Source organism: Hipposideros armiger, unplaced genomic scaffold, assembly GCF_001890085.2.
Source record: "Hipposideros armiger isolate ML-2016 unplaced genomic scaffold, ASM189008v1 scaffold_53, whole genome shotgun sequence".
In the NCBI taxonomy this organism is placed as follows: Eukaryota; Metazoa; Chordata; class Mammalia; order Chiroptera; family Hipposideridae; genus Hipposideros; species Hipposideros armiger.
Window position 1 is genome coordinate 3,803,773 of NW_017731403.1, and position 26,556 is coordinate 3,830,328.

General features: G+C 36.3%; 1 protein-coding gene across 16 annotated transcripts in view; it reads right to left on the minus strand.

Annotated features, from left to right (window-relative positions):
- The window catches only part of RBM47 (RNA binding motif protein 47), a 156,026-nt gene that overhangs the window by 40,494 nt on the left and 88,976 nt on the right, over positions 1 to 26,556 (minus strand). The window contains exon 1 of one of the 16 annotated variants that reach the window (XM_019640886.1): positions 4,189 to 4,291. The exons of 14 other annotated variants lie outside the window; for them this stretch is intronic. The gene's annotated coding sequence lies outside the window, so the exon portion shown is untranslated. Of the gene's footprint in view, positions 1 to 4,188; positions 4,292 to 26,556 lie in introns of those variants that run through there. One more of the 16 variants, XM_019640888.1, reaches the window with a different exon arrangement.

A 26,556-nucleotide genomic window follows, 5' to 3' on the forward strand; every position in this document is an offset into this window, starting at 1 on the left:
ATCCTCCACAACTAGACTGAAGAACAAAAACGACAGCAACTTGTCTGTTCCCCTTCCCCAATTCCCCAGCACTGTTCCCTTCCCTCCAATTCCCCAATAAAAATCTTAAAAAAAAAAAGTAACTTTCTCACCCCCAACCCTTGGCCATTAAGGAATGAGAATTCTGTTTCTTAAAAGCAAATCTTTTCTTAAGAGAAACCAAGTGCCCACGCCCAGGGATGCTGGTACCTGGGCCTAAAGCTACAAAGACACCAGGGGCAAGAGTCAGGTAATAGAATTCGAGTTCTCACTGCCACTGGCATGTGACCATGGGCATGCCACTTAACTGATGCTGATATTAACACCTCATGTAAGCGCTGTTATAAGGATAAAATAAGATACTATGTTTGAAAGCATCTTGTAAACTGCCAACCACCAGTTCTTGCCTGGATGCCTGCAGCAGCCTCCCAACGGACTTTGTCCCATCCACTCTTGCCCATTGCAATCAATCTAGTTCTTATGGCAGGCAAAGTGACCTTTTAAAAACACACAATTTGATCATATCACCTTCCTGCTTAAGCCTCTGAACAATCTTCCTGCTGCCCTAGGATAATGTCAATATCCTTAGTAAGTCCTGAGGAAGACTTAGCTTCCTTTTTTTCAGCCTCATCTTGTGTCACTTCCCCCCTTTGCCTATGCTGTTCCCAATGATTCAAACTATTGCCAGTCCCCCTGCATAGCCAGCTTATACTCATCCTTAAACTTCACTCCTTCTCAGTAGCCATGCCTGAAGTCCCTGGAGATATGTTCCTGCAGCGTCATATAATCCCTCATAACACTCCTCGTAACACTAGGTTCAATCATATGAAACTGCCATTTTGGAGAACAAAAATGGTAGACAATTGGCAATTGTATATGATTTCATCTAATAATTATTGGTATAACAGTGGTCATCTCCAGTTAGTTGTAAACTTTACCAGGGCAAAATCTAGATCTGACTCACTATTACAATCCCAGTGCCCCACACCCAATCCTAGCACACAGTAGGTGCTTAATTATTTAATTAATGTGAGGTATTGTTACTACCTTTTTAATGCTAAGTACATAATTTTTTATTGCCATTGGTAATAAAAATTATGTTTTTATTCAAATGCTATTTCTTTGTTTCATAGGAATAAAATGAAATGAAATGAAAAAAATAACTTTTTAAGATTTTCATTTCTGGTGTTCTTGGAAAGCATGAATTCTAGTAAGTAGAACACATATCGTCAGGGATAGAATTTAGCCCACTGATGTATCATTTAGGATTTTTTTAACTCGAGTTTTTCTCACCAAAGAGCAGAATGAAAACAACTCTCAAAGGCAACCAGATAATTTGGATTTATCTCTTTTTACAGCTTTTGCATGTGACAGCAAATCAGCTGGGGGCGGGGGAAGGCGTGGGAAGATAGCATCTAAAAGAGTGCTAGACTTGAAATGGGAATTTTACAATACACTTTAGAATGCATTCTAAAGTTTCCCAAATCACCTTATCCAACTATGCTCTATCTTGTGTCCCTCATGAAATGACCAGAGCAAAAACCAAGTCTAAACCAAGTTGGGATGATATTCGGGGTAGGCTAGACTTATTCACACACTATGTAACTTAATAATACGATTACTGTTAATTATAGCTGACATTCATCGAGTGTTTATTATGCACCAGGCACTGTGTTAAGCATTTCTTGTACAATGTCGTATTTAATCACTACTACAACATCATGAAGCAAATACTACGGTTATTCTCATTCTGGAGATGAGAGAACTAATGCATAGGGAGGCTGCCCATTGGCAAAGGTCCCTTAGCTGTAAGCGATGAAGCGGGGATTTAAACCCAGGACGTCTGAGACCAAAATCTGTGCTCTTAATTATTCTGCTCTATGGAAGAATCCAATTGCTTCTGCACCCCAATCCAGAAGAACAGAAAATTAAACTTGTGCTATAACAAAAATGACAAATTTTATATATTTATATTGTAGCTTCAGAGTCTTTTAAAAAGTTAAAACTGTGAATGGCAAACTCATGGATTGTCAAGGCCCACTGTCTAAGAATTTTTCCAAGAGTCCCAATATTCAGCGTTAAGCAACAAAAGATACTCTTAACCTGGGTTAGAAATACAGGAGTTCAGCTTTTTGGTTAAAGGGCAGAAATTAATGTCGGAGACTCATTAATATCATGGGCTCAGAAATCCCCGGTTATCCAATTTGTTCCCTAGATTCTTGAAGTTACCACATTTTGAAAAACGTTTGAGAAATCAGAGACCCCATGAAAGGAGTAAACAGAGCCTGCAATTTCACTTTCTACTGCTCAGTCAATAATCTCTAATCAGACAGTTCATTCTTGCTAACATTTTAAAAAAATTATCTACCTCTTTTAGAAGCAAAGAAAATGAACATATTAACATTCACACCACAGAAATACGATTTTAAAAATAAATACAAATTACTAATTCTTTACACATGATTCTTAGGAGGTGGTTATTGAGATATCACTCCCACCCCCTCAGTCTTTGTGCATTAACATTTGACCCTTTTTATAATATGCACCTTGTACCAGTGAAACCTAAGGCACCAGCTAGTTATTCATTAAACTCGGGTGCCAAGGGCTGACTTGTACAAATTACGCTGTTAACTGCCTGGCCTGGCCTGTGTGCAGAAGTGGAAAAAAGCAATCATCATAGCTGTGAAATTGTCATATCGGCAGAATTGAACTACAAATTGCAGCAATTCGTGCCTGACCTCTGATCTGTGGAGTTAGTTTAAACCTTTGAACCTCAGCTTGGAATTGAGAAATAGCATTTACTTGTACTGGAGAAGATGGTTAGCAAGTATTCTCTGCTGTGAATAGTTAACTCTGTGACTGTTGGTCAACCATTCACCTCCCCCAAGGAGCCAACCACAGTGAGAGACATGAGGGAGACCTGAGAGTGACATTTCACAAAATGGCATTTGAACAAATCTAATAAAAGTAGAAAGTTTCAGAATGATATCTTTTAAAAGAGTATGCAAAAATAGTAAGAAAAGGAGGAATCTGAGATCAATTATTAGTCATTTATACTTAGTGATATGTGCGCTAAAAAAATTCTCTTTACAAAACAGACAAAAATAGTTTTAACTAAATACTTTAAAAAAATTTACCAAATGGTGCCATCTCTCATGTTATATTTTTAAACAAATATATTACTTAATTTCTATAATAAAATACAAACTCATATTAAGCTGTCTCGGGGAAAAAGCAATCATGGGAAAGCAGTTATATTTTTCTTCAAACCCCAATTTACCTTCGAATACTAAACATTAGATGTAGGCTAATGAATAAGTATAACAATATATGTTTCTTATGTACACATTTTGTCACAACATTGATTTATCATATTTTATTCATAATGAGGAAGGTTTTTCTTTTGAAGATTAGCTTCAAATGCTATTCAAATTGCTCCATTTCCAGGTAGAAAGAAGCAAAGATTCTATTTCTCTGGTTTCTTTGAGTTAATATTAGAATAAATCTCAAATAGCACATAAAATACAACTACACTATTCTGCATAATGAAAATAAAACGAATTTGTAGTCTTGAAAACATATAACCTACACTTAATTCCATTTCATAAACTTTCCTATTGGTTTGAAAAAATGGTTGATACAAGAGTCTTCTTATACCAGAATTTTTCTCAAAGAGAAAATGTCATTATTAGCTAACCTTCATGTAGTACTTATCATAATACTAATTCCATTAATTTTTCTTATTTTTCATTATCTCATATCTTAAAATCACAAATTTCTTCTTTAAAGACTGACTGAAATGACTTTGGAAGACAAAAATGGACATTATTGATAAATTCCTGCTTTTTATTCCATAGTTTAAATAGCAGCGACTTTATGAAAAAAATGACTTTGTGAAGACCTAGCTTTTTTAAGTGTATAAAGTGAAGAGCTGCTAGATGAACTGATTTTTAAAAGAAATGTTCATAACTTAAGAATTTTGGGTTTGCTGCTGGTAAGGTAAATTGTGCAGTATTTGAAATTCTTACAAACTTCACTTTTTTTTTTTGCCTTCAATTAGAAACAAACAAAACGGATCATTTATTTCTTCGACCTGATCCAAATTATACTTTAACCAAACACAACCGTCTCCTCTTATTATACAGATAAAACAAATAAGGTGTCCCCTACCTTTCCAGTCTTGAAATCTGGATGCGACAGGCTAATAGTAACAAAAGCTTTGCTTAAGCAACCTTCGCTCCTGATCCCAGGAACTGCGTTAACCCTGTTATACAGAACACACGTCTCCTCATTGGTCAATGAGCTTTGGCCACTTACATGCCTTGGGAGTCATTTGCTAAGGGCACCTCGATTGAGCCGTGAGTGGGTGGCCCAGAAAGGAGGGAGGTGTTAAAGTTACCAGATACAAAATGCTCAACAGCCGTCTAAAAACTTCATGGAAAACGCACTGTAACAAATGGATTTGGGGAAGGCCCAAGGAAACAGAAGGTCTGGCATTTCACAGAGAAAGAAATTTAACCGAAATATGTTATTCAAACGCCAATATGAACTAAAAGGAAACAAATGATTTTTCAAATCTACCTTCCTAGAGTAAGATAGGTGCCCACAACCTTGTACTGTTTGACACAGACAAGAAAAACATAATTCTTACTTCCTTCGGGAGGTTGGGGGGATTAGATGAATGAATACATGAAAAGTAGTTAGAAAATTTCTTGGCCTATAGAATACTCAAAAAATATTACTGTGATTTCTTAGAAATGTTATATTTTTAGCAAATGCTGCTTTTTTTTCTTACTATCTCTGGGGTAAATGATCTGGACTGAGTACCCTTTTTCCTTCCTCCTAAGTACGACCAACAATCATATTTATGATTACACATGAAAAATTACACATGAACTAGACCCTCATTTTATCTTACTTTATCAATTTGGAGCTGGAAGTGGAGTTACTGGTAAGAAGTGGAGAAAAATAGAAGGGGCATAGAAAGAAAAAAAGGGAATATTAAAACATGATTCATTGATAATAAAAACAGTCTGTACATAACAACGGATCAGGCAGACCTGAGGCACTTAAGCAGAGTAAATACACTCCTTTTCCAGCAGTTAGGAGATGGAGCCTCCTCAAGAGGTTGAGTTTTCAGTTCAGGCAGTTGGGAGATCAGGGGAAGGGGAGCATAAAGACTCCAGGAGGCTCCTCAATGCAGGTGACATCAGGACTGGGGACCTTCTGAACCAGGATTAAAATGAGCTCCATAGCATATAAAGAAACAAATCTGTAACTCCTCCTAAAACGAAAATGGTGGTCTCCAGTTTCCCCTTAGTGGTCATGCTGTAATTGTTAACCTTATTAAATTCTATAAACCTTAGCCATGTGAAGTAGCCGGATGGGAAGTAAAAAGGCCAAAGTGAACAAGAAAGTTTTAAATCATTTACCTAACTATATTTTTTAAGACAGACAATTCTATTGCTCCCAAATAATATAATCTAAAACTACCAATAGTGACTAGAAAATACCAGCAGGTTAGTAAACAGTCAAAATTCAGACCATGTCTAAGATTATAATCAATGTTAAATATCATATAAAATGAAATTGCTTGGTTTTGACTGAAGAAAATTGAAGCAACCCTTCAATGACACTAAAACAGTGTTTCCAAAAAACTACCGAAAATCTGCCTTTTATATCAGAGTAATTGAGTATACTACATAAGAATTTTTATAAACTCTGGGTGTGTGGCATGCTCTAAGCATTACAAAAACAGTATTTTTGGTTTGGAGATTTGGCGTGTGAGTGGGTGTTTGCATGCGTGCGTGTGCATGTGCATACATTCTTATACCAAACATCAAGAATGCAAAAACTTGGGAAACAAACCATCTCAAAATGATACATTTTAAGAGTAAGGCAGAGTAAGGTAGGTACGAGTAAGAGTAAGGTAGTAAGCTTTTCATTGAATACCTGAAAGCAATCATTTCAATCACAGCCTGCCCTAAACAAAAAGAAGCAATTTTTTCCTGCCTTTGCTTTGAACAAAGTTAATTTTAAAAATACATGCACACAGGCACACAGATATCTATGGTCTTTGTAAAAACACTAGCTATAACGAATTCAAACAATATAGAAAAGTACACAGCACAACAGTAAGAGTCACATTTTGTACTACTGCCACTGACATTGACTTCTACTATATAGCCCTCGATGGAGGCAAATGTATAAAACTATACATCAATGACATCACAGTAGATGTGTCCCGTCGTGTTACATTTGCTGTGTTAACTTCTGATAAATCTGACATACAACAAGCTCAAGTCATCTCTTGAGGAGTGATCCTTTGTCTTAACAAATCACTCTTGTTTTTAGAGAGACACCAGGCAAAATATAGATATAAGAAGAAAAAATGCAGATGCAAAATAGAATCTTGAGACCAGATAAGCTCTAAAGTAGATTTGAAAAAAAGAACAAGAAACAAGATTTGGACAGGTCTGGGAGAGGAGGAAGTGAAGCACTGGGAAAGACATAATACAAAAGCAGGAAATTACTTTGTGGGCTATTTTGAATATAAGTAATAACTAGTAAGGTCACCTTCACATCCTACTAAGAGAGCATTTAAAAAAAGGTATTTTAACTTATCTAAAGGCTAAGGTATAGCTAATGTAAAGATCAAGTGAATGTGTGTTTGCTTTCTATATAATAGTAGTATATAATTTGCCAAAGTAGATTTTGCACTATTTAGAATTTCAAAACCTTTGCTGAACTTGTTTATTGTATTAATGCATGACTAAAGCATAAGCGGAAGAAATTGTACACACATACAAGCTGAGGTATGAGCCTGCATCTGAAAAGGTGTTGACTATTGGACTGAAGCCATGTAAGTGTGTTTATTGATGGTTTCAGCAATAATAGTTGGCCACAAAATTTACTAACCAGCATTGGAAAAGTGAGGTAAAAAAGATGAGGGCATGCGTGCACTCATAGGAGAGTCCTCCTGAAGAATGTATGTGACACACAGAACCTACCAGAAGAATGGTGATATTATAAAAAGGATTAATGCCTCCAATATGCTTTTGGTTTACACACATGCAACGTCCACAAGGGCTTGGCCTCAGCTGTATGCATTGGTAACATCCCTTTACCTGTCCCCTTCTATCATCACTTTAGACCACAAAGTCTTTCTTTGTTTTTATAGAGCAGTAGCCACACAAATGTTTGATTAAAACCACCATAGTATTTTCTTTCGGTGATTTGTTAAATATCTTATTAATGTTATCAACAGGAAAAATTAAATAATGTGCATTGCTATCTCTGGGATGAAGAGTTTATCTTATCTGGACATTAAGGGAGAATCTGAGGGCTTTCATTTTAAAATTTAAAATGGTATCCTCTCAATTAGTACAATCACTTTAAAGAGTAAAATTATAACAGTAACTAACATTAGTGTATGTCATTCTCAATCAATGTTATCAAGTACCTTCTAAGTGTCAGGCGCTGTTCTAGGTACTAGGGCTACAGCAGTGAGCCAAACAGACAAAAAAATCCCTGCCCTCATGAACCCTATAGACTCGTGGGGGAGAAAACATTGAAAGAATAAATCAGTAAAATATATAGTATGTTAACTGATAAAGAGCTAAGGAGAAAAAACAGCAGGAAAGGAGAATAGGAATATATGTGTGTGTGTGGTGGCGGGGGGGGGGGTGATCTGCATGGTGTCTGACTTACAAGGGAAAATATATTTTAAAAAGCAAGTATATTTACTATTTATCACTTATAAAATTAAGCTTGTGAATCCATTTGATTTCTAGTGGGATATGCTTTTAATCGAAGCATATATCTAAACTCATTTAAATTGTATGTCAAGTACTTCTGTTTACATAGTAGTAGCTATTTAATGTGGACATAGGCAAGGCAGCAGACATCTTAATACAGCAGGAGGAGCCAGGTACCTGGTACTGTGGAAGGAAATCCAAAAAGGAACGTAATGCTTTTGGAGGATTGTTTTGAAATAAAACTGACTTTGCACTACTTTCTCCGGTTAGCAGGAACGTCAGAGGGTTTATATTGGCCAGGCTGGGCTGCTCTGGGACCTATCTCCAAGCACCCTTACGCTAGCTCTTCACTTCCTTTTAATCATAGCCTTTAGCCCCACCCCGATCACAGATATGAATGAGCTCCTAACCCTTAGACATGTTCACCTTGACCAGGAACACTGACTCAGAGAGATAGGGAAGATATAGGTGGGAGTGGATCAGGCTACTCAATTTTCTTCAGAATCTAAGGTTCCAACATTCAACACTGGATGAGTGAATTCGAAAGCTCTGTAATATTATATGTTATTATGTCTACTGGAGACCCCGTCTGTAACTTCTTAGACAAAGTGAATGAGAGAATTACCCAAGATTAGATGAAGTATAGCCCCACCCCATCTCCAACCAACTCCGTCCCTCCCAAGCTTTACTCAAGCAAGACACATTTCTTTTTTAACTTTAAAATTTAAATGTGTCACAAAAGCAGTCATCAAGAGCCCAGACTTCAAGCACCCACGCTTACTACATACAGTGACAAGGGTCCATTGGGTGAGGCAGCCAATGAAGCGGCACAAGGTAGAATCTTCACCTGTTTCCTGTCTAACTTTCACTTAAATTTATCACCTCGTAATAAAACGTTAGCTAACTCTTCTCTATAGCCCTTGTCGGATACCAGACACTGTTTCTAAGTGCTTCACATATATCAACATATGCAATCCTCATAAATACATTTTGATGTAGGTACTAGTATTGTTCCAATTTTACAGATGTGAAAACTAAGGGACAAGAAATGAAGTAACTAATTAGCAAACAGTGAAGTGAGAATTTGAACCTGGGGACTCCGGCTCATAGAGGTCCCACTTTACCACCTCTAGGTAAGTAGACTGTCTTCCTTCCTTCCTCTCTTCTTTCTTTCTTCCTAATCACCTGCCTTTCTATCTACCTACCCACCCTTTACCTTGCTGCTCGGATACTGCCAGTAACAGGCATTTCTGTACCTACAGAAAAAAGCTTGGGAACCCTTGGAGATGGTATCTGTGGAGCCAGATAGGGAAACTAATGCTTGGTGAGTGAAGCAATAACTTTAAAAAGCTACAAAATCTAATTTAAATCTAAAAATAATTCTCTTTGCATTTTCTCCCTAAACTCTTCCTCTATCCTAGACAGCATTCTTCACTAATTTTTAGATACCTGTTAGATTTTATAGTGCTTCTTTTCTGCCCATCTAACATAGCAAACTGGAGTTATCTCATAAGCTAAGCAATTACCAGACTTTATATATCCTATGGTAGTTTTGACAGACTTTTTATTTTTAAAAAAGGAAGTTCAGAATAAATATTGAATGTGGGTGGAGAGGAGATACTTATTACAAAGTCATAAATCATGTGTACAAGTCCAAGCCCTGTGTTCCACTTGGGCTAGAGAAAGCCAGTGACCACAAGTCATGATGTAAGAGGTAGATCCCCACCTCAGAATGGACAGTCGGGTAACGAGAGCTCAGGAAGTATGTGGCTTAGCCAAGTTTTGCTCTTTAATAATTAAATGGTGTTTTTTACTAATTTCCTCAAAATCGCCACAGAAATCCTCTAGCTTTTTGGTTTTTGTGAGTGCTGTGCTTTCCCATTCCAATGCACTTTCAATAATAACTCTGAGGTGTATTCAAGCACTGGGGGTGGGGGTGGGGGTGAGAAATGCTGTCAAAGACCTGCCCCTGATGTGGTCTCTATTAACTCGGAGTTAATAATCTTTTTGGAGACACAATGAAATGTCAAACAATTCGAACATATAAAATACAAGGTGAAACAAAGCACCATGAGCTGTGTAGGCAAGAACTATGGAGTCAGGTAGAGAGCACTGTTAAATTGACCAGAGCCCATGTGGAAAGCGTCCCCAAATTTACAGTCATATTACGTTACAAACATGGATGCTCGCAAAGCCCCGAACTTGAACATGTGCACTTTCCTGTAGCTATTTGCTTTGATTTTTTTAAAACCTTTTTTCTAAAGCATTTTTTTATTTCAAGAACTGGATATTATCAATATTGGTATAAACCTTAACCATAATAAAGTTTATGATACCTTAGTCAACCAGGAAACTGAATCTCATCAGAGGCTTGAATAGCTGGCAAGGTACTAAATAAGTTATGTTGTCTTTAAAAGACTGTGAACACTTTTTTCTTAAAACTTTTGGGTTCAGTTCTTGTCTAAGCTTAATTATCTATTCAACATATGCGTTCACTACATTCTAAAAGGAGCTATTAAATTTTTTGAGAACATAAAAGTAGACAGTCTGAAGAAATTTGAAAGAAATATGGAAATAATAGAAACCATGCCAAGAAAAATGTAACGGATTAAAACTTTGGCTACTGTGGATCTATAAACGCTGGTTGTTAAGTCATTAATGAGAAACATAAGGATATCTTTAAAAGATCAATTGCAAGGCTGATCAGTTTACATAGGGTGCTAAAATTAGAAAGGAGTATGTGTTCAAGAAAAAGGACAACATAAAATAGTACTGAAACAAATAGTTTAGAGATAATGAACCTAATTTACTATGAGCAAATTATAACTTTGTAAGACACTTGATTTTTTTCCTTTTTAAAATTAAGTTTATTGGGATGACATTGGTTAATAAGATTATATAAGTTTCACTTGTACAGTTCTACAGTATATCACCCGTATATTGCATTGTATGCTCACCACCCAAAGTTTAGTCTCCTTGTCACTATATATTTTATACCCTTTTTACCCTCTTCAACCTCCCCTCACTCATCTTCCCCTCTGGTAACCACCATACTGTTGTCTGAAGACTTGATTTTTGAATTGGTTACATAAGTTATTCAATCATTCAACAAATCGTTCCTGATCATCTAATGTGTGTGGTTTTGTTCTAGACCTTGGAGACAGAGTGGTAATAACCAAGAAAGACAAAGCGTTTCCCATCATGCTGGGGAAACATAATAAACAAGCAAATATATATGTTCTGAGGAGGGAGGAGAGTGATAAATGCTATGAGCAAGAATAAAGCAGGGTTAGGAGAAAAAAATGGGGGCTGTTTAGGTTGGGTGGTCAGGGATATCCTTCCTCTCTAGATCAGAGACCTGACAAAGTCAAGCAGTTTGGAAGCCCAGGGAAAAAGCAATCCAGAAGAAGGAAGGAGAGTCTGTGGCAAGAGAACAAACTTGGGGTACCTGAAGATCAGCCAGAAAGGGGCAATGTGGCAATAGAGTGAGCAAAGCAGGCAGGGGTCAGATGAGGGCCTTATTCTAAGGACTTTAGGTTCTATTGGGCATATTGGAGGGTTCTGAGCAGAGAAGTGATATAATTTGATTTTCTTTTTCTTAAGATCATGGTGGTGTGGAGAAGAAATCACAGGCATGGAAAAAAGGAAGCTGAGAGATAGTTTGGGAGGTTGTTCTGGTCATCCAGGGAATAGGATGATGGTGGATTACACGGGAGTGGTAATGCTGAGGTGATGAGGAGAAGGTGACTTTGAGTTGTATTTTAAAGGCAGCGTTGACAGAGCTGGTTCATGGATGGCATGTAGGACAGCAGTGCCCAGGATGACTAACATGTTCAGCCTGAGCAATAGCAAATGGGTAATGCCATCATACTATGTCAGTCATACGGGGCCAAACTATTTTTTATGGCATGGCATTCAGTCATAAGCAGTGAAAACACAAATATATAGTGTGGGTGTTGTTAATCATCAGGCAGCATATTAAAAGGTTATTTTTAAAAAGTTAGGTTTTAGGCAACCAATGCCCTCGGTCCTTAACTTTGTTGCTAAATACATTGTGCATGAACTCTGTGGTCCTCTCCATTTCTAGTTTTGTCTGGTACTTTTTATCATTTTTTTAATTCAAAAGAATGTATGGAGAACTTACCAGGGCCAAGAAACAAACAAACAAAAAACCAAAATATAGTCACAGCGACCTACATTATTAAAAGGAATAAACCACAAATTTAAGAGACATACTGGGAAGGTGGATGGGGGAAGGGGTTATACAAAAGGTATATGGACACTTTGCCAAATTTGAGGGAAACAAAGACTTGCATAAATAAGAGCCTGCCTGGATAATTCTTGAGAAGCTCCCAGGCCCTCGTGGAAAGTGGAGTTGGAGGACTCTAGTGAGTAGGTACCTCTCTCATTTTCCACCCAATAGGACTCTTTTCCTTGTATTACTTTCTGGCCTTTAACTCTACCTGGCCCACCTTAGCTTTCTGTTTTTTGTTGTGTTCATTTTCTTTCCATCTTGGCTTTATAACCCTGTTCTTATATAATTCCCCTCATGACTATGATCTGTTTTTGCAGATTTTCCATTATTGGCCTCCCTTCGCTCTGTCCCCCAACACTATGGTCTAGGGTCTTCTTCCCCACCCTGTTATGTCCACTCCTCAGTTATATCACTTGGCCCTTGCTTTCCATTGAAAACAATATTCTATAATCTATTTAGATGTCCTATTAACTACTAACATAAAATATGCCAATTAATTTACACATTATGTATGTATGGTATTTATATTTTAATGTCTCTTTTCTAGGAATTACAAATGACTCTCAAACCCAACAAAATGTCCAACCTCACATTGGTAAGCAAACAATGTATATTAAAGCAAAAAATTATAATCATCACTTTTAACCAATAAAATTAGCAAATATTTTGAACAAATAATGCTTAAATGTCACTCTTCAGTAAGACCAGTATAAACGGATCAAAAACATTCTTTAAAAAAAAACTTTATAACATTTATAAAGAGCCTTGGAAAATGTTCATTGCCTTCACTTAGCAATTATGTCTTTAAGAATCTATCCTAAAGAAATAATAAAACTGAAGTTCACATGCAGAGATGTTTATCTCAGAATTCTTTATATATAAATTTAGAAACTACCCAAATGCTTGACCTTAAGGGAATGGGTTTAAAAATGTGGTTCATTAGCCACTAAAAATTACATTTATGAAGGATTTTAATGTCATGAGTAAAGATTTATATGTGAGATTAAGAAAACAGTACTAAAATTGTATGTACAGTGTGATCTCAACTGATACTATGGAAATAAAAACTAGAAAAATGTAACAAAATATTGACAGTGATTGTCTCTAGGTGGTAAGAATATTAAATATGGGTGAAAAATTTTTATGTGCTTCTGTATTTTAACATTACGCACACATACGTTCAATTTTATATGCCTTTGATCATCAGAAAAATTAAAATGATTTGATAAACAAATCTCTTTGTTCTAGCTCCCATTCTCCTCTTTTCAGCCCATCATCAAGTTCTGCCAATTGTTTTCCTTTATTTTCTCACCGACTTGGTTCAGCACTAACCATGCACAACCTCCCACTTCCACCCCTTTGCTTCTGTCCCTGATAACCACGTACCCTGTAACCATCATGACGGCAGTAGGAAGAACTGTCTACTTTAAGTACGTTTGGGATCACGTTACTCCCATGAAGGGAATTTGATGTGATCCTTGGTCATCCATAACATTACAAGCTTTTGATCATGAACTGCAAATCTTTGGTTATATTTGACTACAAACCCCTGCATAATTTCCCTTTGTTCCTCTCAACCTCAAAGACACACGCACACAAGCAAAATCCCCAAGAGGACCTTTCTATCTTCTCTATCTAAACAGATTCTTGTTTTCCTTCCTAATTCTCCCCTAGAATCATCTTCTTAAAGTCTTCTTATCCAGGTGTCTACATTTCTGCAAACAACTTTTCTGCCACATTGCTTCAGCATTTTTCTTGTTTTAAACATTTGGCAATTGTGTGCTTGTCATTTGCAATCAGACTTGCAAAATGGATGGAAATTCCTGTTTCATCAACAACATTGCCTAAATAGCAAAATACCTCTAGTGTACATAAACTCTAAGTTCACATATGAAAATTAAAACTTATACACAGAGTTTAAGGTCATCTTGTAAAAATTGAGATATACCAGTAGTCAGGATTTTTTGTTTCTTCATAGTTGTCATTTGCTTGCCTGATAAGATGATAGTTCCTTCTGAAGTATATCCAAGGTATTTACTTTCAATCTCTCCCCTTCCCAGTGAATACACACAGAAATTCACTAAATGTTGGGTGCTCAATAATTGCTCTTGACAAGAATTTCAAACTATTGGTAAAATAATTTTGACTTATAACACAGAGCCATAAATCATAGTAAGAAATTTTTGCTTATTAAGAATCACTGTGAAACAAAGACCTCAAAGCTCAATCTCTCTAGTGGTTTGAACAACTATGGAAATGGTTAGGAAGAATCAAGTCACATTAACGGTTGTTATCTCTGGTTAGGAAGAATATGCATGTGTGTGCTTCGTCAGTTCTACCATGTTTGTTTCAGGCCTCTGATTTGAAATCCATATGTGCCTCTGACACCTCAGTGCCTTGACAAGAACTTCATTTCTCCAGCTTTGTTTTACAGACAAGGAAACCAAGAAATGGCAGTGGGGCAGCTTATTAACAGTATGTTTTTAGAAATGCCAACACTGAAATTGTCAGAGTTCTTAGTGAAACTATGAAAATATTTATACAAAAATCACTTTGATCTGAAGTGTTAATGAAAGTAATAGTGTTAGTCATGACTCCTTATAATTACTCAAATGGACAATTTTTTAAATTGGAAAACCACACCACTGTGAAAATACTTTTATGAAGAGGAAGTAGATACATCCCTCAAACTTACAAGCATGTGATTAACAGTAACTGCTTATTAAATTTCTTTTGAGTGGTTGTCACTAACACATTTATTGGAAGTAAAACTACAAAGAAAAACCATGATTAATTGAAGAAATAGAATACCATTAATGGTACACTTAGTTCTCTTACAGAAATGAAGGAAAAATTATCATATAAAAAAAAAATCTCGGTTTTAGACTCTTCATATGCACGTACATATATGCCAGAAGACACATTAGTTAATAATTGAACTTAGGTTGGAGAATTAAACAACTAAACACAGTAGCTAAGGTTGAAACTGAGAATTTATCTAAACTTCAAACTGAACTGAAAATTGGTCCTAATGATTACTTTTCTATCAAAAACTGAGCATTAAGTGGAATTTAGAAATAGTTATTAAAATGAAATCAAAGACAAGCTACAAATGGAGTGGGTTGCAACACATAGAAGACTCAATTTTCTTAATATGCAAGAGCTCTTATAAGTCAATAAGAAAAATATAACCCAATAAATATGAGTATGAGCAAAGATATGAACAGGCAGTTTGCAGGGGGAAAAAATTTTGTGTCCAATAAACATAAAAATACGTTCAACTTGATTCAAATTGAACTTTGTTCAATTATATAAGTAGAAGTCTAAATAACAAACAGGGTTTCGGGTTCATTTGGGATCCCAAAGTCAATGCCAATACTTCTCTCAGCATTCACTGGAGTGGAAGGGTCCTAAAATTCCAATAGCCACCCAAAATTCCTCCCTGTGCTCCCCCAGGAGGGAACTATACCATGAGCAACCTCAGAGTGCTCAAGGTCATCTATGAGCTCTTTTATAGCACAGTGCAACTTTTATTGAGGATTGGCAGATGGAACTGAATAATACAAAAAAGAAACTAGAATGAATCAGTCTCAGGAACTGAGAAGTCCTTTGTGGTTGGCAATTTCACCTCTACATCATCTATATTTTTCTTATCAAAGACCAGTGTCTAGATATGATGTACAACACACACACACACACACACACACACACACACACACACACTCTCTCTCTCTCTCTCTCTCTCTCTCTCACACACACCTTTACACCTGCCTCAGTGTGTGCGGCTGCTGATCCCAGGTCACTCTAATTGTCTAATTTAGAACCCATGGCCCACAGTCTCCACAGCACCTCATGTGCCCTGTCTCTCACATCCTTACATAGTTATTTGTAAGCATGGCTACACAAAGAATAAGAATGGCATGCTCCGTGTGTGAAGAAATACATAAAGTTTAATTGTTATTATTAATACAACTATATCTTTGACTACTTATACTAAATTCAGTCTTCAAAAAAAAAAAACCCAAATCTCCTTTTCACTGATCCTTGGATAAAATTCATCTTCTTAATTTACATACCAAAGAAAGGTGATTATCAATTTGTAGACTGAGTTCTTTTCTTCACTCTTTCCCTAGTATTTTCTAATTTCTCTGCATCTACAGGGCCAGAAAAAAGAAGGGGAATCCACATCTATCTACTACTTAGTGATGCTTTTAATAAAAAGGTTTACTGGGGAAAGAAAGAAAGAGAGAGAGTGAGAGGAAGAAAGGAAATTAGGGAGGCAAAATAATTGAGCAATGGTTCTTCTAATTAGAAGACCTTGGGGAAAAATCTCTTTAAAATATTTTATTTCTTCTTCTTACAGGTAAAATGGAAATAATTATTTCCCTAGAAAAACCTCAGAGATGTTGCAAGGGGAATAATATACAATATACATGAAAATGTTATGCATTTTCAGGAAGAGAAGCAATATATTATTAAAATGTTTGCCTATTATTTTAATATTAAATGCTAATATTTATATTCAAATGGTAATACCATTAAAATATTGTCTAGCTATAGTGAATAAAATATTACTTTGTTTGAAGGTTTGAAGATTATCTTAGCTAACACCATTCATAAATAACTAGAGATTATATTTAAAGGAGGCTAACTGAAGATTCCAGAACAGGATTTATCCATGCCTCCTTTCTTCTTGTAAAAGTAATTGTTATTCTTATCCTTCAACCAGAGAATGACCATGTATGTACTTTTTTTTTAATCCCAATGCCCATTAGGCACATAACAGCAGCCATGTGCCTTGAAGGTATAATGGGAAAATATGCTACGAAGCCTCAGGTAACAGGACTTTCATGTTCGCTCCTCTGGTGCGTTCAGAGAAGGGCATTTCTAGCCCCGCCGCAGGAGGAGAATTTGAGGTACTCTAAAACTTAAATTAGAATTTTTTAATGATCCCATTTTCCTAATTTATGGTACTCCCATCCTGAGTTTGTTTTGAATTTGTTTAGGAAAATATATTTCCTGCCTTTGTTCTCATATCATCATTATAATATGGATGGATGATAAATAAGTAAGGTCTATGATCTCTGAGAAAAGACCTCTTGTTTGAAAGTAACATCCAGGGCTGCCACACCCCAGTAGGAAATGTGTCTCAGTACCTGGTAGCAAATGCAGGTGAGGTTCATCCTGAAAGCATATATGGGTGAGGTCCTGGATGGTCAGCAAAGAAGTGCAAACTAATGGAAACACAACCCTGGGCTTTGTAGCTATTTTACATGGAGTTAGCTCAGCATATTTCTATCTGACCTAACAACAACAACAACAAAATGAGAAGAGTAAATCTTCACTGAGTATTTGCCATGTAACAACTCTGGGCTAAGTTCCTCACATGTTAGCTCATCTATTCCTCACAACACTATGAGGTAGTAACTAGCTCTCTGCTTATTTTACAAATGTGTAAACTGAAGCTTAAAGAACATAAGTAAGTTTTCCAAAGTCTCACAGCTATTAAGTGGCAGAGACAGAATTCACACCCAGGCAGCCAGACTCCCCAGCCCATGTTATGGCTCCAGAACCAGTGCCACAGGGAGTCCATCATAGTGAGAGGCCAGTACATCATCAGTTATTCTCTGTGTACCTGCCTCAGCTATTCAGATGCCTTGTCACTCTGTCCCCAAAGAAGATGGTCAGAATGCACTGACTCAAATTCAGCAATGGTCATTCACATTCACAAACTGTCTTGTGAGATAGAGAAAGGAGACAACAATTAAATTGCAGTAAACAATCTAACCACTTTAGGAAGCTAGGAAAAGAAGAGCAACTAAACCTGAAACAGCAGAAGGGAGTGGAGATAAGTATAAAAATTTAAATAGAAATAAAGGAAATGGAGAATAGAAAAACTATAAAAATCAATGAAACCAAAAGTTGGTTCTCTGAAAAAAAAAAAATCAACCACAGTGGCAAACCTTTAGTTAGTTGAAAACTTGACTTACTGAACTCAGGGATAAAAGAGGGACATCACTACTGACCTCACAGAAATAAGAAAAGATTATAAGGGAATACTATGAACAATCGTATTCCAGCAAATTAGATAACCAAAATGTAAGGGACAAACTCCTAGAAAGACACAACTATGAAAACAGACTCAAGAAGAAATAGAAAATCTGAAAAGACTTATAACAAGGAAAGAGATTGAATTAGTAATAAAAATATTTTCCACAAAGAAAGGCCCAGAAACAGATGGCTTCATTAATGAATTCTACCAATTTTTTTTAGTATGTTTATCACTAATTCTTCATAAACTCTTTAAAAAAATAGAAGAGGATGGAACACTTCAAGTCAATGAGGCCAGTATTATTACCCTATTACAAAATCCAGACAAAGACATCACAAGAAAACTATAAATCAACCTCTCTTATGAATACATATGCAAAAGTCCTCAACAAAATACTAGCAAATAGAATTTGGCAACATATAAAGGATTATACACCATGATCAAGTGTGATTTATCCCAAGAATGCAAGATTTTAACATAGGAAAATCAATCACTGCAATACACCATATTAATAAAGGACAAAAACTACACAATCATTTCAATAAACATAAAAAAAATTCAACAAAATGCAACAACCTTTCATAATTAAAACACTTAACATAGGGCCGCCCGAGTGGCGCGTTGGTTAAGAACTGGCTTGGGATGCCAGAGGGCCCCGGTTCGGATCCCACATAGGAGGGCCAGTGACACTGCCCTCCACAGCTAAGATGCTGAACAACAGCTCAACCTGGAGCTGGGCTGCCGTGAGTCGCCGGCGTAGGGGTAGGCTGCAGCCCCTGTGCCAGTGGGTTGCCATGGGCTACCGTATGTGGCCAGCAGCCAGCGTGAGCGGCCAGCAGCCGCAGTGAGCGGCCGTCCAGAAGCCGGCGACTGATATGCCTCGCCTGGGAAGAGCGCAATGATGGTGCCAATTTGGGTCAGTGAAGCAACGTCCTCCACAACTAGACTGAAGAACAAAACGACAGCAACTTGTCTGTTCCCCTTCCCCCAATTCCCCAGCACTGTTCCCATCCCCCAATTCCCCAATTAAACAAAAACAAAACAAAACACTTAACATACTTAAGAATTTGGGTCAGTGAAGCAACGTCCTCCACAACTAGACTGAAGAACAAAACGACAGCAACTTGTCTGTTCCCCTTCCCCCAATTCCCCAGCACTGTTCCCATCCCCCAATTCCCCAATTAAACAAAAACAAAACAAAACACTTAACATACTTAAGAACCAAGGAAAAGTCTTCAACCTGATAAACAGCATCTACGAAAAGCTACAGCTAACATCACACTTCATAGTGAAAGACTGAATGCTTTCCCCCAAGATCAGGAGCAAGACTCTTTGCCACATGTACTCAGTATTGTACTGGAGATATTAGCCAGGGCAATTAGGCAAGAAAAAAAGAACTAAAGGTCATCACTATTAGAAAGGAAGAAGTAAAACTATATATATTCACAGGCAACATGTTTTTAAATGTAGAAAATCCTAAGGAATCTACTAAAACACTATTAGAACTAATATACAAATTCAACAAGGTTGCAGGACACAAGACCAATATACAAAAATCAATTGCATTTCTATACACTGTCAATGAACAATCCAAAAAACAAAATTAACAAAACAATTTCATTTAAAATAGCATCGAAAAGAATAAAATAATATGAAAACTATAAAATGAGTTGAAGAAATGAAAGATCTAAATACATGAAAAAACATCTCATGTTCATGGGTCAAAGATATAATATTGTTAAGATGGCAGTACTACTTAAACTGATGGATTCAACACAATCCCCTCAATATTCCAGCTAGCTTCTTTAAAGAAATCGATAAGCTGATCCTAAAATTTATATGAAAATTAAAATAGCCGAAACGGTCTTGAAAAGAAGAACAAAATTGGAGGATTCACATTTTCCAATTTCAAAACTTACTATAAAGCTAAGTAATTAAATCAGTATAGTACTAGCATAAGGACAGACATATAGATCTGTGGAATCAAATTGAGAGTCTAGAGAAAAAAACAACATACATCTATGGTCAATTGGTTTTTGACAAGGGTGTTAAGTCCCTTCAGTGGAAAAAAATTGTATTTTTAAGAAATGATGCTAGAACAACTGGATGCAAGAAAATAAAGTTGGACTCCTAATTCATACCATATACAAAAATTAAATCATAATGGATAATCATCCAAATCTAAGAGCTAAAGCTGTAAAACTCTTAGAAGAAAAACAGAAGCATAAATCTTTATGACCTTAGATCAGGCAATGGCCTTTTAGATATGATACCAAAAGCACAAGCAACAAAAGGAAAATAAAATTAAACTGGTCTTCACCAAATTAAAAGTTTTTGTGCCTCAAAGGACATCACTAAGAAAGTAAAAAGATAACCCACAAAATGGGAGAAAATATTTGCAAATTATATATCCAATAAAGGACTTACATCCAAAGTACACCAACAACTCAATAATAAAAAGACAAATAACCCATTAAAAAATGGGCAACGGATTTGAATAGACATTTCTTCAAAGATATACAAATAGCCAAAAAGCACATAAAAAATGTGCTTTTCATGACTAACATAATTAGTCATCAGGGAAATACAAATTAAAACCATGAAGAAATACCACTTCACACCCACTAGGCCAGCTATAATAAAAAAAGACTAATAACAAGTGTTGGCAAAGATGTAAAGAAATTGGAACCCTCAAACACTGCTGGTGGGAATGCAAAATGGTGCAGGCACTTTGGAAAACTGTCTGGCAGTTGCTCAAAAGGTTGAACACAGAATTACGATATAACCCAGTAATTCGACTCCTAAGTATTTACCCAAGAGAAATGACCACATAAATGACCACACATGTGACTTATGACCACATAAAAATTTCTACATGAATGATCATAGTAGCATTATAATAGCCCCAAAGTAGAGACAATCCAAATGTCCATCAATTAATGAATACATAGATAAATAAAATGTGATGTGTTCATACAATGGAATACTATTCAGTAATAAAAGGAAGGAAGTGCTAATACATGCTATATAACATGTATGAACCTGGAAAACATTAAGCTAAGTGAAAGAAGCCAGTCACAAAAGACCATATATTGTATTGATTCTATTTATATGAAATGTTCAGAATAGGCAAATCTATAAAGACAGAAAGTAGCATAGTGGTTATATAGGGCTGGAGTAGGGGGTGGGAGGGACACGGGTGGGAAGAAAAGGGAATTGATTGGTAATGGGCACAGTGGATTTTTTTAGAGGAGTGATGAAAATGTTCTAAAATTGATTGTAATGATGGCCGCACAAGTAACTCTGTAAATAGACTAAAACCCATTGAATTGTACACTTTAAATAGGTGAATTGTATGGTATGTAAATTATATCCCAAATAAAGCTGTTCATTAAAACAAACAAAAAAAAACCAAGTATGTGAGAATGGAAGTATAGCAGATGCTGCCACTCACCAGCCCCACTTGGTTATAGGTAAAAATCCCACCACACAGAACATTACGGAGAAGTTTCAGTTATGACAATGATATTTTTATGTCCTGGTGGATGGCTTAGTGCTCTAGCTCTTTGTTATTCTCATGGTGAATAGCTTTCCAAGAAATGCTTTCTCTGAGCTCTGCTCACTCAGTACTTCCTCTGTGACAAAAGTCCCCCATGGTGTCTGCATGTGCACATGTATATGCAGTTTGCTGGGGATGGAAGTCCTGGGGTCAGAACACTGCTAAACAGAGCAACTATAATTCACCTCCCTTCCCAGCCCAGTAAGCAACAACTCTTCATCATTTTTCTCTTATATCTCCCTTCACCAATCATCCTCATCATCTCAGCCAATCTTGCTTTCCTAGAGTAGTTTAGCAGAAAGAGAACAAGCTTTCCAATCTGGTAGACATGAGCTCAAAAACTAACCTTATCACTTTCCACTTAGTAACCTTGGGCAAGACTCAGATGTCAAATTTGTAACACGAAGATCACACAATACCTAAATTGTTAAAAAATATTTCTAGAGTTCCCACCATGAACTGCGTACTGAGAATGCACACCCGAATAAGAGCCAAATTCTATAGGTGAAAAATTCAGTCTAGTAGCAGACACAGAAATAAAACAAATAATGATTACAGTGGGAAAAATGCCATGATAGATGGTATCATGAAGGAGGGAATAATTAATTATATTAACGGCTGAGAAGGAGGAAGAAGGCTTTACAGTGTGGTTGTGAGACTTCAATAAGACAATGTGTCCATAGAACACCTGGCACATAGAAAGTGCTCAAAGAGTATGAAGTTCTTTCCCCACAAAGGGCTCTAGGAATTTAAAGGAAAAAAGTGATAAGTTTTGGTGAGAGGTAAGAAATTGGATAGGGCCCTTCACTGCTCCAGCCAGAGTATTACCAAGGCCAACTTCAACTCAAGAAAGCTGGGCATCAGTTTGTATTCCTGAAGATATTAATTATAATATATAGATATTATAATATGTCCATATTATAATATATAAATAGAAAGCTATTAGTTATAATATATTTATACAATAACAAATAAATGTGGATGTCCTGGAGTTCATATTGTGAATTTTAACCTGTAACTCTAATTTTGACAAATGAGAACATCCAGTAAAAAGGTAAAAAAAAAAAACTGATCTTCCTTCAATACACATATTTATTCATCTCCTATTATGTGGTACCAGGCAACAGAGACATGAAATAGAACTTATAAGTGTACAAATGACTAGGGAAAGTGTAAAACAAGTCCTTAATAATTGTAATACATTACAGAATACCATGTTGCACTTATTCCCCCTCAATAATTGCTCAAGAGGTTTTCTTGCTCTTGAAACAAAACAGGGAGATAATGTTGATAATATTGGTTCTTTCATGATCAGACCTGTACTCTGATGCTAATCTGCAGAACTAGGTATTTGCAAATGGGCTTCCCTTTGGTTAAAAAAAAAAAAAGATAAAGTTTCTCAACAGAGACAAGTCAAGCACTCAGTGTTCTCACAGCAAAATCTTGCTGAAATGATAAACACCTCCACTAGTTATCAAGAGGCTTAGCGACATAGATAAACAACCCTGAGAGTCAGGAAGTCCACACTAGTGCAAGGAATATGGTGTAATTCAACTTTGGAGTCTGTGGCATAAAATGTGGGGATTTGTTTACCGGAGATCAATGAAGCCCTTGCACTGAGGAAAGGGAGCTGAGGAGGATAGCAGATACCTACTTTCCTGCCCACCCATCTTCCCAAGTGACATACCCTCCATGTCCCAGAACTCAGGTGAATCAGAAAGCTGGAGGGTTTTCCTTATGAATGAGTTGTATGAACAATATAAACCTGAAGTTGCCAAAAAATAAAACCAACACAGAAGACAACAGACTGAGATGGATACATATATAAAATCCCTATGACCTCTTTTGAATCCTTTGATCCAGTCATGTTCCACCCCTTGGAATTGTCAGTTGGGTAAAATATATGTATACATGTAATTTTTTTAAGTATAGAATCTAATTTGATGTGTTTGTTAATTGATTCCTTAAACTATTTGGGATTGGGTTTCTGTCACTTGCAACCAAAAATCCTAATTAACAATGGGTATCACTGCACCTCTTCTTTGGTATATATTTTTATGGTGATGGGGTAACCAGGAAAGTCGCTCAGTAATCTCACCTGACCCATTCATTCTTCTTACTTTTTTTCTAGTTCAACGAACATACTCTCCAGGTCTCATAAAAAGCTTCCATTTTCCCTCCTAGTAAAATTTTACATTATGCCTCTTTGTCCTTATTGAAAAGGGCATTTCATCATTTTTGGTATAACGGAAGAGTGGTGTTAATCTGACATATCTTTGAAGAGAAATGCTAGCATTCAAACAGAAAATTGACAAAGGACATTCCAATGAAAGGTTCCTCCTAAAAGTTCCTTATATTTAACTTCTGAAAAGCGATCAGATCTCTCTCTCTCCATAGTAGAGTAGAAGTATACAGAAAATGTTCATGCTCACGGAGAGAGCCTTTTTTGCAATGATTACTGCCTAATGCCATCAAAGTATAGCCGGTGGAAGGCCTGCCGCCAGCCTATCCCATGTCTGATGTCCTGAGCGGTGTTAACTGGGATCGCGCAAAGGACTCAGAAACAATTGATCACCCTCATTTTTCTCCTTCCTTTTATTTTATCTGACTTATCCTGCTCCCCTCTTAGAAGACAGAGAGGGCAGATAAGAATAAAGAACAAAACCTACTGGAAGGCAACTTTTACAGGAAACTGGCAAATGTGTAAGAGAATTTTTTGATCTGGGTTGAACCAGATCAGTACCTGTGTGAGCTAAGCAGTAGAACAAAGCAAGGCTATCAGCAGGAATGATGGCTTCCAAACTGTCACTGGGGCTGAATTATTATATGTCAACCTTGGTTGAACAATCTTGGCTGAAGAACTTAAAAACAAACAAACAAACAAAAAAAAACCCTAGAGTTTTTGTAGGATCCTAGGCCTTGGTAGTTTTGAAAAGCTTCTCCAGGTGATTCTAATATGTAGCCAGGAGTCAAATACCACAATTCTATACAGATATTAAAACTTTTTATCCAACCATCATAATTGTTCTGAGCAGTTTTGGTTATAACCAAAATGGCCAATAACAATGCCAGTGTCTTATTCTTTCTTCTCCAGAAGCAGATGATTAGTTACCTATTATGAAGTCTTTACTGCCTATCAGCCTAAGTGCATTACACACGTTGTCTCTAATCTTTACAACTACCTTGGAAAGTAGTACCACTCCCATTTTCAGAAAAAAAATTAAAATAAAAAAATGAAGAAATATAGAGGTAATGGAATTTACCCACGATTACAGCAAACACGTGGCACAGCGAGATCAGAATCCAAGCTTGCCCTCTCTCCACTAGAAAGATACCCCTCATCTCTGTGTGTCTTTACTCCCGGCTTTACTGTTTTGCTTTTGACATAACCCAAAATTGGTATCCTTCTAATATCCCACCCACCTGTGCAAATATATGATTATCTATTTTAAAACTAGTGAAAACTCAGAGAAATACAAATTCAAAATAAGTTTCTTTCATTTTATATTATGGACTGTACTCATTATTTTAAAAAATATTTTCTAATTCTAGACAGCAGAGACAAATGTCAAGAGCTGTTATCAGCCTACCTTCAAAACTTGAATGTCCATTTTCAATTTGAACTTCATTAAGCAAGCTGGTTTTGCTTAGTCTGGTGAATATACACTTGGCTTGGGCATATAATGAGCAGTGGACCTTCTAGCAATACATATCCCAGGGCCCAGTTACTTAAAATTGATGCTGCTTTAAATTCCATTTCTTGAACTCCTAAATTATTGGTAAATCTGAAAATTCCCCTGAGGAATCCTTGGAAAGCAAACCATGGTACACCATTCTATTAAAAACTGTTAAGTATGATAGTTGATATAATAGCTTCTGATTGCTGGGAAACATAAGGCATGCGCATGCACACATACACACAGAGGTTTTTCATTTCTAACAAAATTTATAAATGTGATTGTGATTGGCATATTTACAAACTGGAGAAGATGTTACGGTTAGTTTTAGATAAGTCCTATTCAGTTAGTTTATAACTCTCTGTGGCATTACCATCTCACACCTTATGTTAATCGTAGGGGCTCAATAAATACTTTTTAAATGAATACACAAATGAGGAGAGAGGACTGCAATGCAAAAATTAGGGGGAAAGTCTACCTCAAACAGAAAAACAAACCCCATAGTCATCAAAAAAAAAAAAATCAAAGAGAGTGAAATTTAAGATCCACAGCATATGGATTTTATATATTAACAAGAAGGCCTTTTGATTCAAAATATTCATTTATTTAAATTTTTGGGTGCATGGAAATAGCATGGAGAAATTTTCCTACATCAGAAATGCAACTCCGCTACCATCAACAAAACGAAAAGGCAACCAACTGAAGGGGAGAGAATGTTTGCAAATCATATATTTACTAAGGTGTTGATATCCAAAAAAATAAAAAACTCTATAGCAAACAAACAAACAATCTGATTTAGAAAAGGACAGAGGATCTAAACAGACATTTTTCCAAAGACATACAGATGGCCAACAGGTACATACAATGTTCAACATCACTAATTATCAGGCAAATACAAATCAAAACCACAATGAGATGTCACCTCACACTTGTTAGAACAGCTATTATCAACAAGACAAGAAATAACAAGTGTTGGAGAGGATGTGGAGAAAAAGAACCCTTATACACTATTGGTGTGAATGCATATTGGTGCAGCTACTATGGAAAACAGTATGGAGGTTCCTTAAAAAATTAAAAATGAAACTACCATATGATCCAGCAATTCCATTCCTGGGTATTTATCCAAAGAAAATGAAAACACTAATTTAAAAAGACATATGTACCCCTATGTTCAATGCATCATTATTCACAATAGTCAAAATATGGAAGCAACCTAGGTGTCCATCAATAGACAAAAG